The 14319-nt window shown below is 46.9% G+C and overlaps 8 non-coding genes across 8 annotated transcripts; 2 read left to right on the top strand and 6 right to left on the bottom strand.

The window, feature by feature from the left end:
* The first annotated feature begins 2329 nt into the window (after positions 1–2329).
* Positions 2330–2402, top strand: trnak-uuu (transfer RNA lysine (anticodon UUU)). The gene has a single exon. It is a non-coding gene; the product is annotated as a tRNA-Lys (tRNA).
* Positions 2403–3076: 674 nt separating this feature from the next.
* On the bottom strand, positions 3077–3149 carry trnak-uuu (transfer RNA lysine (anticodon UUU)). The gene has a single exon. It is a non-coding gene; the product is annotated as a tRNA-Lys (tRNA).
* Positions 3150–3698: 549 nt separating this feature from the next.
* Positions 3699–3771, top strand: trnak-uuu (transfer RNA lysine (anticodon UUU)). Its single transcript has one exon. It is a non-coding gene; the product is annotated as a tRNA-Lys (tRNA).
* Positions 3772–5168: 1397 nt separating this feature from the next.
* trnak-uuu (transfer RNA lysine (anticodon UUU)) lies at positions 5169–5241 on the bottom strand. The gene has a single exon. It is a non-coding gene; the product is annotated as a tRNA-Lys (tRNA).
* Positions 5242–5687: 446 nt separating this feature from the next.
* trnak-uuu (transfer RNA lysine (anticodon UUU)) lies at positions 5688–5760 on the bottom strand. The gene has a single exon. It is a non-coding gene; the product is annotated as a tRNA-Lys (tRNA).
* Positions 5761–9268: 3508 nt separating this feature from the next.
* trnak-uuu (transfer RNA lysine (anticodon UUU)) lies at positions 9269–9341 on the bottom strand. Its single transcript has one exon. It is a non-coding gene; the product is annotated as a tRNA-Lys (tRNA).
* Positions 9342–10448: 1107 nt separating this feature from the next.
* Positions 10449–10521, bottom strand: trnak-uuu (transfer RNA lysine (anticodon UUU)). The gene has a single exon. It is a non-coding gene; the product is annotated as a tRNA-Lys (tRNA).
* Positions 10522–11624: 1103 nt separating this feature from the next.
* On the bottom strand, positions 11625–11697 carry trnak-uuu (transfer RNA lysine (anticodon UUU)). Its single transcript has one exon. It is a non-coding gene; the product is annotated as a tRNA-Lys (tRNA).
* Positions 11698–14319: the final 2622 nt, after the last annotated feature.

The raw sequence follows: 14319 nt of genomic DNA, 5'->3' as shown, positions 1-14319 counted from the left end.
GTGACTGTGATGGAGCTGGCTGAGTCTACAACCTTCTGCAGCCAGAAAGTCGAAGTCGAGTTTATTGTCCTCTGCACAAGTCCCTGTGCGCACAGGAGCAATGAAAAACTCACTTGCAGCAGCATCACAGGCTCAAAGCATCAGAGAAGCAACATTCACAAGGAAATCTTGCGATCCTGCGAGTTGGAGCGGGCACACCATTGCACAAGGTCAGGACTGAAATTACAGTCAGAAAGTCTGCGAGTTTAACAGCAGGGGAACATACCCATCTTTTCCTTCCGGATCTTCAAACCCCTCACTGAGCAGCACCTACACACTCACACACATACACACGGTTTAAGGCATTTACGGCGCGCTGGGCCAAGGGTACCCCTGAGCCTGTGCTGCTCAGTCGGTAGAGCATCAGACTTTTAATCTGAGGGTCCTGGGTTCAAGTCCCTATTCAGGCGCTAACTTTATGTCACAAGCTTTACACCTGCACTTCTCACAACACCAGAAATATAGCTGAGATATTATGGGGAAAAAAATAGTGTGTTGCCGAGACTTGCTTTTATTTTTGAATTAGTTGTGTTGTAAACTTTCAACCACAAGTGGAGAACTGCAAGAATAGATAGTTCCCTGCCCTACAGTGAAGACAGTCAGAATCTGTTCTCTAGGGTACAAAATATTAAACACCACTGCTCCTAGGTTTGGGGGGGAGGAGGGGGGATTGAAGGCGATGTGAGGGGCTAGTTTTTAAAGCCGAGAGTGGTGGGTGCATGGAATGGGTCACGTTGGTAGTACTGGGACCAGGCAGCTTAGTAGGGTTCAAGAGGCTATCAGATAGACTCTTGAATGTGAAGTGACTGGAGGGATGCGGATGATACACAGGAGGAGAACGTTTAGTATAAATTGGGCATCAAAATCGGAACAAAATCGTGGGCCGAATGGTCTGTCCAGTGCTAGACTCTTCTCCGTACTATGTAGGTGAGCAGGAGAGAGATGTCATAAGATGTACATCACAGTGTTGTCCGTGGCGGGGCCCTGAGTTAAACCGACCCCTGCAAACTATCGGCGGTCTGTGCTGGGTCCGGCCCCTGAGTGAAGTTGGTGGTGGAAACAGAGCTGGGAGTTATACTGACGGCAGTAACTGAGACACCGGAGTTCCCCAGGGCTGTGGCCCAGGGCTGTGCTGGAGGGAGTGAGGTTGGGGGGGATTCCTCACTGGGAGTGTTGCGCTCTGTCCCAGATACAGCCGCACGCCCGCGGTAAAAGCAGGAAACACTGGAAACACCGCAGGTCGGACAGCGTCTGTGGAGGGAGAAGAGAGAGTCAATGATTCAGCTGGAAGATTCAAAGTCAGCCGTGTGGTGGTGTTCCTCCGCCAATAATGAGCCTCTCCCCAGGGCCTGGGTATTTCATTTAATAGACATGATCTAAAAAAAAAGTCATTTTTTTTTTAAATCTTTACGTTACTGAATCTCCGTGGTGTTCCCCACAGCACCGATAAACCTGGTCCCAGAGAAACAGGGGACTGCAGATGTTGGAATGTGGATGAAAGACACGATCATGCTGGAGGAACTCAGCAGGCCAGGCAACATCAGTGGATAAAAACAGGCGGTCAACGCTTCGGGACAGGACCCTTCCTCAAGACTACACCTGGTCCTGGTGTAGGTCTCAGCACGTCTCTCCCCTGCGCTTTTTATACATTCACAGATAGTTTCAACAACAAAACTATTTCAAACAGTAAGTATTGCTTTTATCGGGGGTATATCTATAGACAACCATCAATAAGACAGGAATCGTTAAATGGAACCAGAGTTGTTTCCGGCGTTGAGTGCGAGTGCATAGCTTGTGACATAAAGTCAGCGACTATACAGAGACTTGAACCCTGGACCCTCAGATTAAAAGTCTGATGCTCTACCGACTGAGGTCTCGGGTATCTGCTGCCCAGCGCGCCCTCTGCTGCTCTGCTACACCGCTTCTGAGTTTGTGTTTTGTGTGTGTGTGTGTGTGTGTGTGTGTGTGTGTGTGTGTGTGTGTGTGTGTGTGTGTGTGTGTGTGTGTGTGTGTTTGTGGTTCTCTGTGTGTATATGTGCTGTGTGTGAATGTGTGTTAGAAACACAGAGGAAGCACAGAACGCAAACACACAGACCAACACACACACACACGTAATACACACATAGAACATACATACACACGAACAAAGCACATACAGACACACAGCACACAGAGATACACACACACAGACAGAGGGTGTCGGTGAATAGAGAGGAAGAGAGAGAAAAACACGCAGTGTAGCGTGGTTGGTCAGACAGCAGAGGGCGCGCTGGGCAGCAGGTACCCCAGAGCCTGGGTAGCTCAGTCGGTAGAGCTTCACACTTTTAATCTGAGGGTCCAGGGTTCAAGTCCCTGTTCAGGCGCTGCATTCATATCACAGAGTTTACAGCCCCACTTAAAGCCACGAGCAACGGCACTTCTTGTTCAAGAATTCTAAGGTTTTTTTAATTGTTTCTTTTTTAAAAGCCATTTTTATTGTTTTTATGTTATATTGTTAAATCTCTCTACAAATTACAAATGGCGCAGGAGACAATGTCCTGAGGTTCACATCGGAATCAGGTTTATTATCACTGAATCAAATTACTATGAATTTCAAAATAAATAAATAGTGCAAAAAAAGAAATAATGAGGTGGTGTCCATGTGTTCATGGACTGTTCAGAAATCTTATGACGGAGGTGAACAATCTGTTCCTCAATTGTTGAGTGTGGGTCTTCAGGCTCCTGTACCAACTCCCCGATGGCAGTAACGAGAAGAGGGAACGTTCCGTGTGGTGAGGGTCCGGAGTGACGGATGCCGCCTTCCAAAACACAGAGAACACACACACAGACTAATAGTCACGCAGCACATACACACACAACGCACTCACATGCAGAACGCATGCACACATAGAACATACACACACTGACAGAACATATACACACACACACACTTTTATCTGGGACTTATCCACTAAAAACCATCGATAAGAATACTTGAACGAAGTCAGAAATGTTTCTGGCTTTGGGTGCAGGTGTAAACCTTCTGACATAAAGTCAGTGCCTAAACAGGGACTTGAACCCTGGACCCTCAGATTAAAAGTCTGATGCTCTACCGACTGAGCTACCCAGGCTCTGGGGTACCTGCTGCCCAGCGCGCCATCTACTGACTGACGAACCAGCTGCACTCCGTTTGTTGTCTCACTTTCTCTCCCTGTCTCTCTCTCTTTTATTCTTACTGGCTCTCACTTTTGTGTGTGTGTGTGTGTGTGTGTGTGTGTGTGTGTGTGTGTGTGTGTGTGTGTGTGTGTGTGTGCGTGTGTGCGTGCTTCTGACTGTTGTGTGTCTACATGTGATCTCTGTGTTTCTGTGTGTGTATGTGTGTGTTTGTGTGTGTATTAGTCTCTGTTTGCTCTATATGTATATGAGCTGTGTCTGTTCTCTGCGTGTGTCCTGTGTTTTTCAGTCTCAGACACACTCAGACGCACACAGAGACCACACACACTCATACACACACACAGAACACAGACATACGGACAAAAAGCACAAATATACAGAGAACACACACACTCAGAACACACACACATACACACACACAAATACACACACACACACACACACAAAATCAGTGCAGCAGGGTTAGTCAGGCAGCAGAGGGCGCGCTGGGTAGCAGGTACCGCAGAGCCTGGGTAGCTCAGTCGGTAGAGCATCAGACTTTTAATCTGAGAGTCCAGGGTTCAAGTCCCTGTTCAGGTGCTGACTTTATGTCACAGGGTTTACACCCGCACTTATTCCAACGCTTCTTAATAAGTTGGGGTCTTATTAATTGGTTCTCCGGCCTTACTAATCAATTATAAAACATGCGTTCCAGGAAGTTACTTGTGAATTACTTGTGTTGTAAAATTCTCCACAAGTAGAGAACTACATGGCGTAGATAGATACTACGCCTACAATGTAGACAGCAATAATCTGTTCCCCAGGGTAGAAATGGCAAACACGAGGACCTGTTTTTAAGGTCAGAGGGGGGAACTGTAAAGGCAACGTGAGGGGCTAGTTTTTAACGCAGAGAGTGGTGGGGCCCTGGAATAGGTTACCAGAGGTAGTGGTGGAGGCGGGAAGTTTGATGGGGTTTAGATAGACCCATGAATGTGAAGGGAATGGAGGATTATGTTTGATACACAGGAGGAAGACATTTAGTGCAAATCGGCATCAAGATCAACACAACATCATGGGCCGAATGGCCTGTACAGTGCTGGAATGTTTTCTGTTCTGCGTAGATGCGCAGGAGAGAGATGTCCTGAGCTGTACATAAAAATATTCTCGGTGACGGGGACTTGCATAAACTGACCCATGTGAACTATCGGCGGTCTGTGCTGGGTCGGGCCCTGAGTGAAGTCGGCGGTGGAGTTGGGAGTTATACTGACAGCAGTAACTGAGACACCGGAGTGCCGCAGGGCTTTTCCCCAGGGCTGTTGAGTTGGGAGTGAGGGGGCGCGGGTGGTAATCCTCACTGGGAGTGATGCTCTCTGTCCCAGGTACAGCTGCTTGCCCGCGCTAAAAGCAGGAAAGGCTGGATACACTCAACAGGTCGGGCAGCGTCTGTCGAGGGAGGGGAGAGAGTCAATGATACAGCTGGAAGACTCAACGTCAGCCGTGTGGCAGTGTCCTCCGCCAATAATGAGCTGCTCCCCAGGACCTGGGTATTTAATACATGTGTTCTAAAACGTGTCATTGTTAGCGTTTTTAAATAGTTACGTTGTTAAATCTCTGTGGTATTCCGCACAGCACCGATAAACCTGGTCCCAGAGAAACAATGACTGCAGATGCTGGAACGTGCATGAAAAACACGGCGATGCTGGGGGAACTCAGCAGGCCAGGCAGCATCCGTGGAAAAAACCAGGCAGTCAAAGTTTCAGTTCCTCACCCTTCTCCAGGACTAAACCTGATCCTGGTGTAGGTCTCGACACATCCCTCCCCTTCACTCTTTATAGATTCTGAGAGAATTCGTACAACAAGACTATTTCCAAAAGTAAGAGTCACTTTTATCGTGGACTTATCTACTAAGAACCAGCAATAAGACCAGAATCCTTGAACGAGATCAGAAATGTTTCCGGCGTTGAGAGCCGCTGTAAAGCTTGTGACAGAAAGATCAGCGCCTGAACAGGGACTTGAACCCTGGACGCTCAGATTAAAAGACTGATGCTCTACCGACTGAGCTACCCAGGCTCTGGGGTCCCTGCTGTCCTGCGCACCCTCTGCTGTCTGAATAACCCTGCTACATCGTGTGCGTGTTTTCTCTCCCTCTCATACTCTCTCTCCCCCCTCTGTGTGAGTGTGTGTACCCGCGTTTCTGAGTATTGTGGGTCTGTGTCTGTATCGGCTGTGTTTGTGTGTGTTCTCCATCTGTTTTCGTCTGTGTGTGTGTTATTTGGCTTTCAGACTCACACACACACACACACACACACACACACAAAACACACGCACACATACACGCACGGAAAACACACACGGTGCAGGAGGATTATTCAGATGACAGAGGGAACACATCAGAGCATCACTTTTATCTGTGACATATATCTCTGAAGAAACATCAATAACGTAAGCAATCTTGAACGAGATCAGCGATGTTTCTGGTGTTGAGTGCGGTTGTAAAGCTTGTGACATAAAGTCAGCGCCTGAACAGGGACTTGAACCCTGGACCCTCAGATTAAAAGTCTGATGCTCTACCGACTGAGCTACCCAAGCTCTGTGGGAAGTGTTGCCCGGTGTGACCTAAACCGGTTACACCGTGTGTGTGTGTGTGTGTGTGTGTGTGTGTGTGTGTGTGTGTGTGTGTGTGTGTGTGTGTGTGTGTGTGTGTGTGTGTGTGTGTGTGTGCGCGCGCGCACAGTGAGGTGTTTGAAGGCGCTGACTCTCTGACTGTAAGTTCAGTCCTGACCTTGTACACTGGTGTGACTTCTCATCTGCACACGTGCCCAAGATTTTCTTGTGAACGCTGCTTATCTGATGTTGTGTGCCTGTGATGCTGCTGCAAGTCCGTTTGTCAGTTTACCTGTGCACACACGGACTTGTGCAGATGACAATAAACCCGACTACGACCTTCAGGCTTGCAGAGGGTTGTAGACTTAGTCAGATCCATCACATCAGCGTCGGGGACATGGTCAAGAGGTGGTACCTCAAGAAGGCGGCATCCATCACTAACGACCATCGCCACCCGGGACGTGCCCTCTTCTCGTTACTACCATCGGGGGGAGAAGGTACATGAGCCCGAACACCCACACTCAACGATTCGGGAACAGCTTCTTCCCCTCCGCCGTCAGATTTCCGAACGGTCCGTGAACCCATGAACACTACCTCGTTTTACACTATTTATTTATTTTGTAACTTACAGTAATGTTATGCCTTTGCATTGTACTACTGCCTCAAAACCACACATTTCACGTCTTAAGGTCAGTAATAATAAACCGGATTCTGTGTAAATCACGGGACATCGTCTCCCGGGCCCTTTATAAACTCGTAGATAGTTTTTACAATGCGGCTCTTCCAAAATTTTACCTTTTTTGGACATATCTATGTAAAATCCTCAATAAATGTCATGAACCAACAGGATCAGGACCAGGGGTAGTTATGTAGGATTGGTAGTGAATGCATATGTTATGTGATGTTTTAAAAGGCAGCACCTCGAACAAGTCAGTTGCAAGAAAAATAAGTTGTAACAGTAGGTGATTTTAACTTTCCACATAGTTACTGGGACTCCCATACTCTAAAGGGATTGAATGGGATAGAGTTTGTCAAATGTGTTCAGGAAAGTTTACTTAATCAATATGTGAAGGTCCCAACTAGAGAGAGAATGATATTGGATCTGGATTTCCTCTTTGGGAACGAGACAGGGCGGGCGAGAGAGGTGTGTGTAGGAAACACTTCGGACTTGGTGATCATAATTCCATTAGTTTCAAGGTAGTTATGGAGAAGAATAGGACGGTCCTCGGGTTGAGGTTCTAAATTGGAGTAAGGCCAATTTTGACGGCATCAGAAAGGATTTGGCAGGCGTGGATAGAGATGGGCTGTTTCCTGGCAAAGAGATGCTTGGTAAGCAGGAGGCTTTCAAAAATGAAACATTGAGAGTACAGAATCTGTATGTTCCAGTTAGAATAAAAGGCAATGTTAACAGATTTAGGGAACCTCAGTTATTGAGGGATGTTGAGGCCCTGGTAAAGATAAAGAAGGTGGCACACATCAGGTATAGGCAGTTAGGATCAAATGAGGCGCTTGAAGAGTATAAGAAATGCAAAAGAACGTTTAAGAGAGAAATCAGGAGGGCAAAAAGAGGTCATGAGGTTGTTCTGGCAGACAGGGTGAAAGAGAATACCAAGGGTTTCTATTGCTATATTAAGAGCTGAAGAGCTGCAAGGGACAAAATCAGTCCTCTTGAAGATCAATGTGGTCATCTATGCATCGACACAAAACAGATGAGGCAGATCTTAAATGAATATTTTGCATCCGTACTTACTCTGGAGACAGACACAGAGACTATCGAACTGCGGGGAAAGAGTAGTGAGGACATGGACCGTATTCAGATTACTGAAGATAAGGTGCTGTCTGTCTAGAGGCAAATGAAGGTGGATAAATCCCCAATGTCTGACAAGGTGTCCCCTCGCACATTGTGGGAGGCTAGTGCAGAAATTACAGGGACCACAGCAGAGATATTTAAAATGTCCTTAGCCACGGGTTACGTGCCGGAGGACTGGAGGATAGCTGCTGTTTTTCCGTTGTTCAAGAAAGGCTCTAAGAATCAACCGGGAAATTATAGGCCGGTGAGCCTAACACCAGTCATGGGTAAATTATTGGTAGGTGTTCTAAGGGACAGGATATATAAGTATTTGGATAAACAGGACCTGATTAGGGATAGTCAACATGGCCTTGTGCGTGGAAAGTCATGTCGAACCATTCTTATAGAGTTTTTCGGAGGTTACCAAGAAGGTCGATGGGGGAAAGGCGGTGGATTTTGTCTACATGGACTTCAGCAAGGCCTTTGACAAAGCCCCACACGGGACGCTGGCCCAGAAGGTTAATTCGCTTGGCATTCAGTATGAAATAGCCAATCGGATTTAATGTTGGCTTAGGGGGAGAGGCCAGAGAGTGGGAGAATATGGTTGTCTCTCTAACTGGAGGCCTGTGACTCGTGGTGTGCCGCAGGGATCGATGCTGGGCCCGTCGTTGTTTCTCATCTATATTAATGATTAAATGATAACGTGGTGAACTGGATCAGCAAATTTGCGGATGACACCAAGATTGGAGGCATAGTGGACACTGAGGAAGGCGATCAAAGCTTGCAGCGTGATCTTGACCAGCTAGCAAAATAGCAGATAAAATTTAATGCAGACAAGTGTGAGGTGCTGCACTTTGGGAGGACAAACCAGTGTAAGACTGACATCGTGAATAGTAGGGCACTGAGGTGTGCGGTAGAACGGAGGGAGCTGGGAGTACAGATCCATAGTTCCTTGAAAGTAGCGTCACGGGTAGATAGAGTCGCAAAGAGAGCTTTTGGCACTTTGGTCTTCATGAATCTGGGCATTGAGGACAGGAGCTGGTATGTTATGTTGAAGTTGTACAAGACGTTGGTGAGGCCGAATTCTGTGCAGTCTGGTCACCTACCTGCAAGGAAGTTATCAACAAGTTTGAAATAGTGCCATTAAATTTACCGTAAAGTGCCGTGTAAAATTTGCATGGATGTTGACGGGACTTGAGGACCTGAGTTATAGGGATAGGTTGAATAGGTTAGGACATTATTCCCTGGAGCGCAGGAGAATGAGGGGAGATCTTACAGAGATATACAAAATTATGAGGGGTAGAGATAGAGTGAATGCATGCAGGCATTTTCCCCTCAGGTTGGGTGAGACTAGAACTAGAGGGCATAGGTTTAGGGTGAAAACTGAAATATTGAAGAAAATCTGAGGGAGACCTTCATTCAGAGGGAGGTGCCAGTATGGAACAAGCTGCTAATGGAAGTGGTCGATGCGGTTCAATTGTGACACTTAAGAGAAATTTGGATAGGTACATGGATGGGAGGGGTTTGGAGGGATATGGTCCTGATGCAAGTACTTGCAACTAGGCAGAAGATCAGGTCGTCATGGACTAGATGGACCAAAGGGCCTGCTTCTATGCTGTAGTACTCTATGACAAGAAATCTTGAAGGTTATCCGCTGTGCTTCTGGGGTCCACCGCACGGATAAGTCTTCAGGCATAAAGTCAGCGCCTGAACAGGGACTTGAACCCTGGACCCTCAGATTAAAAGTCTGATGCTCTACCGACTGAGCTACCCAGGCTCTGGGGCACCTGCTGCCCAGCGCGTCCTCTGCTGCCTGTCTAACATTGCTGCACCGATTGTGTGTGTGTGTGTGTGTGTGTGTGTGTGTGTGTGTGTGTGTGTGTGTGTGTGTGTGTGTGTGTGTGTGTGTGTGATTCTCTGTGTGCATATGTGCTGTGTGTAAGTGTGTGTAAAAAAACACAGAAAAAGCACAGAATGCACACACACAGAGCAACACACACACACTCAGAGCGGACATGCACACGAACAAAGCACATTCAGACACACAACACACAGAGACACACAGAGTGGGGGTGGAGAGAGAGAGTGAGATATTTGCTCTGCGTATATGCTTTGTGTATATGTTTATATGCTCTGTCTGTGTTCCTCTGTGTCTGCGTGTGTTCCGTGGCTTTCAGTCACACACATACGCAAGCACGCACACACTCAGATACACAGAAAGAACACACACATTTAGAACACACGCACACTCAAAACACAAACACATACATACACACACGGAAAACACACAGAACACACACACACACACACTCAGATACACAGATAAAACACACACACACATTCATATCACACACACTCAGAACACACACACATACATACACATACGGAAAACAAACAGAACACACACACACACACACACACACACACACACGGTGTAGCGAGGTTATTCTGATGACAGAGAGAACAGTTGAGTACTGTGTTCCCAGAGCCTGAGGAGCTCAGTCGGTCGAGCATCAGACTTTTAATCTGAGGATCCAGGGTTTAAGTCTTGTTCAGGCGCTGACTTTGTTTCACAGTCTTTACACCTGCACTCACCTCCAGCAGCAAAGCTGATCTTGTGCAAGAATGCTGAGCTCTTCTTAATTATTTCTTTTAAAACAAATATTCTAAAAAGAAAGTATTTTTTATTGTTGCTGAATAGTTATGCTGTTACATCTCTCCACAAATTATAAATTCATGGAAAGTTTGCACAACATCACTGTTTCAAAAGTTTAACATCACTTTTATATCTCTGAATAATCATCAATAATATGAGTGATCTTGAACGAGATCAGCGATGTTTCTGGCGTTGAGTGCGAGTGTGAAGCTTGTAACATAAAGTCAGCACCTGAACAGGGACTTGAACCCCAGACCCTCAGATTAAAAGTCTGATGCTCTACCGACTGAGCTACCCAGGCTCTGGGGTACCTGCTGCCCAGCGCGTCCTCTGCTGCCTGACCAACCCTGCTACACAGATTGTGTGTGTGTGTGTGTGTGTGTGTGTGTGTGTGTGTGTGTGTGTGTGTGTGTGTGTGTGTGTGTGTGTGTGTGTGTGTGTGTGTGTGTGTGATTCTCTGTGTGCATATGTGCTGTGCGTGAGTGTGTGTAAAAAAACACAGAAAAAGCATAGAACGCACACGCACAGTCCAACACACACAGAACATACATACACACTGACAAAGCACATACCGACACACAACACACAGAGACACACACTCACACAGAGGGTGGGGGTGGAGATAGAGAGAGAGGGGGGAAGAGAGAGTAAAAGCACGCAGTGCAGCGGGGATGGTCAGACATCAGAGGGCGCGCTGGGTATCACAGAGCCTGGGTCGCTCAGTCGGTGGAGCATCAGACGTTTAATCTGAGTCCGTGTTCAGGTGCTGACTTCACATCACAAAGATTACACCCCCACTTAACGCCAGTAGTAATTCTGATCTGGTTCAAGAATTCTGAAATCTTTTTAATTGTTTCTTTTAAGAAATATATTCTTTTTTAAAGGCCACTTTTATTGTTTTTTATGTTATATTGTTAAATCTCTCTACAAATTACAAAGGGCGCAGGAGACAATGTCCTGAGGTTCACATCAGAATCAAGTTTATTATCACTGAATGAAATTACTATAAATTACAAAATAAATAAATAGTGCAAAAAAAGAAATAACGAGGTATTGTTCATGTGTTCATGGACTGTTCAGAAATCGTATGGCGGATGGGAACAATCTGCTCCTCAATTGTTGAGTGTGGGTCTTCAGGATCCTTTACCTCCTCCCCGATGGCAGTAACGAGAAGAGGGAACGTTAAGTGTGGTGAGGGTCCTTAGTGATGGATGCCGCCTTCTGAAACACAGAGAACACACACACAGAAAGCAAAGAACACACACACGCACACATTGAACAAACAAAAACACTTTTATCGGGGACCTATCTACAAAACACCATCAATAAGACGAGAATACTTGAACTAGGTCAGAGATGCTTCTGGAGTTGAGTGCTGGTGTAAACCCTGTGATATAAAGTCCGTGCCTGAACAGGGACTTGAACCCTGGACCCTCAGATTAAAAGTCTGATGCTCTACCGACTGAGCTACCCAGGCTCTGGGGTACCTGCTGCCCAGCGCGTGCTTTGCTGTCTGACTAACCCACTACAGCGTGTGTGTGTTCTCTCTATCTCTCTCTCATTCTCTCTCTCTCATTCTCTTATACTCTCTATCCACCACACACCCCCCACACCCTCTGTGTGTGTGCGTGTGTGTCAGTTTCTGGGTATTGTGTGTCTGTGTGTGTATCTGCTGTGTTTGTGTGTGTTCTGTGCGTGTATGTGCTCCGTCTTTGTGTTTGTTCCGTGGCCTACATTCACACATACACACACACATACACACACACGCACACACACACACACACACACAGGCAATCGGTGTAGCGGGTATAGTCAGAGAACAGAGAGCGCACTAGGCAGCAGGTACCCCAGAGACTGCGTAGGTCAGTCGGTAGAGCATCAGACTTTTAATCTGAGGGTCCAGTGTTTAAGGCGATGAATTTATATCACAAGGTTAACATCGGCACTCATCACGAGAAACATAGCTGACCTCGTTTTAAATTTCTCATCTAATTGATGGATTTTATTAGATGTGTTCGAAAAGAAGTGATTTTTACTTTTTGAAGTATGTAGTAAAAACTCTCCAGCAATTCATAAAAGGTGCAGGAGATGATGTCCTGAGATTTACATCAGAATCCGGTTTATTATCACTGATGTAACGTGAAATGTGTTGTTTTGCGGCAGCAGTACAGGGCAAACGCATATTATTACTATAAGTTATTAAACAAGTAAGGAGTGCAAAACCTGAAATAACGAGGCAGTGATCATGGGTTCGTGGACCGCAGTGTAGCGGGTTTAGTCGGACCCCAGCGTGCGCGCTGGGCAGCAGGTACCACAGAGCCTGGGGAGCTCAGTCGGTAGAGCATCAGACTTTTCATCTGAAGGCCCAGCGTTCAAGTACCGGTTCAGGCGCTGACTTTATGTCGCAAACTTTACACCTGAACTTATCGCAACACCAGAAACATCTCTGAGGTCTGATGAATTGTTTCTCCGGTCCTTATTAATAGTGATCATTCCGTGTGCTCCAGAAAGTTACTTTTAGTTTTGAATTAGTTGTGTTGTAAAACCTCTACACAAGTAGAGAACTACATGACGTAGGTAGGTGCCTGGCCCATTGTGTAGACAGTCAGAATCTCCTCCCCACGGTAGACATATCAAAAACCACTGCTTTTAAGGTTGTGGGGGAGTTTAAAGGCGACGAGAGGTTCAGGTTCTTCTAAGCAGAGAGGGGTGGGTGCCCGGAATGGGTCACCGGGGGTAGTAATGGAAGGGGGCAGTTTGTTGGGGTTTAAGAGGCTTTTAGATAGACGCATGGATATGCAGGGAATGGAAGGTATGGATGATACACAGAAGATATTTAGTACAAATCGGCATCAAGATTAGCACAATATCGTGGGCCGAATGGCCTGTCCCGTGCTGACTGTTCTCCGTTCTATATAGGTGCGCAGGAGAGAGATGTCCTGAGCTCTACATTTGGGTATTCTCGGTGGCGGGGACCGGGGTTAAACCGACCCCTGTAAACTATCGGCGTTCATTTCTGGGTTGGGCCGTGAGTGAAGTCGGCCGTGGAAACAGAGCTGGGAGTTATACTGACGGCAGGAACAGAGACCCGGAGTGCCCCAGGACTGTGCCCCAGGGCTGTGGAGGTAGCAGTGAGGTTGGGTGTGGGATTCCTCCCTGGGAGTCCCAGGTACAGCCGCTCGCCTGCGGTAAAAGCAGGAAACGCTGGAAACTCTCAGCAGGTCGGTCAACGCCTGTGGAGGGAGGGGAGAGAGTCAATGATTCAGCTGGAAGACTCAACGTCAGCAGTGTGACGGTGTTCCTCGGCTAGTAATGAGCGTCTCCCCAGGGCCTGGATATTTCCTTTAACAGATATGTTCTAAAAAAGATTCATTGTTATTGTTTTTAAATAGTTATGTTGTTAAATCTCTGTGGTTTTCCCCACAGCACCGATAAACCTGGTCCCAGAGAAACAGGTGACTACAGATGCTGGAATGTGGATGAAAGACACGGTGATGCTGGGGGAACTCAGCAGGCCAGGCAGCATCCGTGGATAAAAGCAGACTGTCAACGTTTCATGACCGGCCCTTCTTTAGGACTACACGTGATCCTGGTGTAGGTCTCATCACATCGCTCCCCCGCGCTCTTTATACATTCTGAGAGAGTTTGTACAACAGAACTATTTCCAAAAGTAAAAGTTACTTTTATCGGGGACATGTCTATCAAAAACCATCAATAAAGCTAGAATCCTTGAACGAGATCAGAAATGTTTCTGGCGTTGAGTGCGGGTGTAAACCCTGTGACATAAAGTGGGCGCCAGAATAGGGACTTGAACCCTGGACGCACAGATTAAAAGTCTGATGCTCTACCGACTAAGCTACCCAGGATCTGGCGTACCTGCTGTCCAGCGCGCCCTCTGCTGCCTGACTAACCCTGCTGCACAGAATGTGTGTGTGTGTGTGTGTGTGTGTGTGTGTGTGTGTGTGTGTGTGTGTGTGTGTGTGTGTGTTCTGAGTGTGTGTGTGTTCTCTGTGTATTTGAGTGTGTGTATGTCTGTATGTCTGTGTTCTGTGTGTGTGTGTGTGAGTGCGTGTGGCCTATGTGCGGGTCTGAGTGTGTA

This window comes from Pristis pectinata, chromosome 44 (genome assembly GCF_009764475.1).
Source record: "Pristis pectinata isolate sPriPec2 chromosome 44, sPriPec2.1.pri, whole genome shotgun sequence".
In the NCBI taxonomy this organism is placed as follows: Eukaryota; Metazoa; Chordata; class Chondrichthyes; order Rhinopristiformes; family Pristidae; genus Pristis; species Pristis pectinata.
Note: the sequence above shows the minus strand (reverse complement) of the source record. Positions and strands in the feature narration are given on the sequence as shown.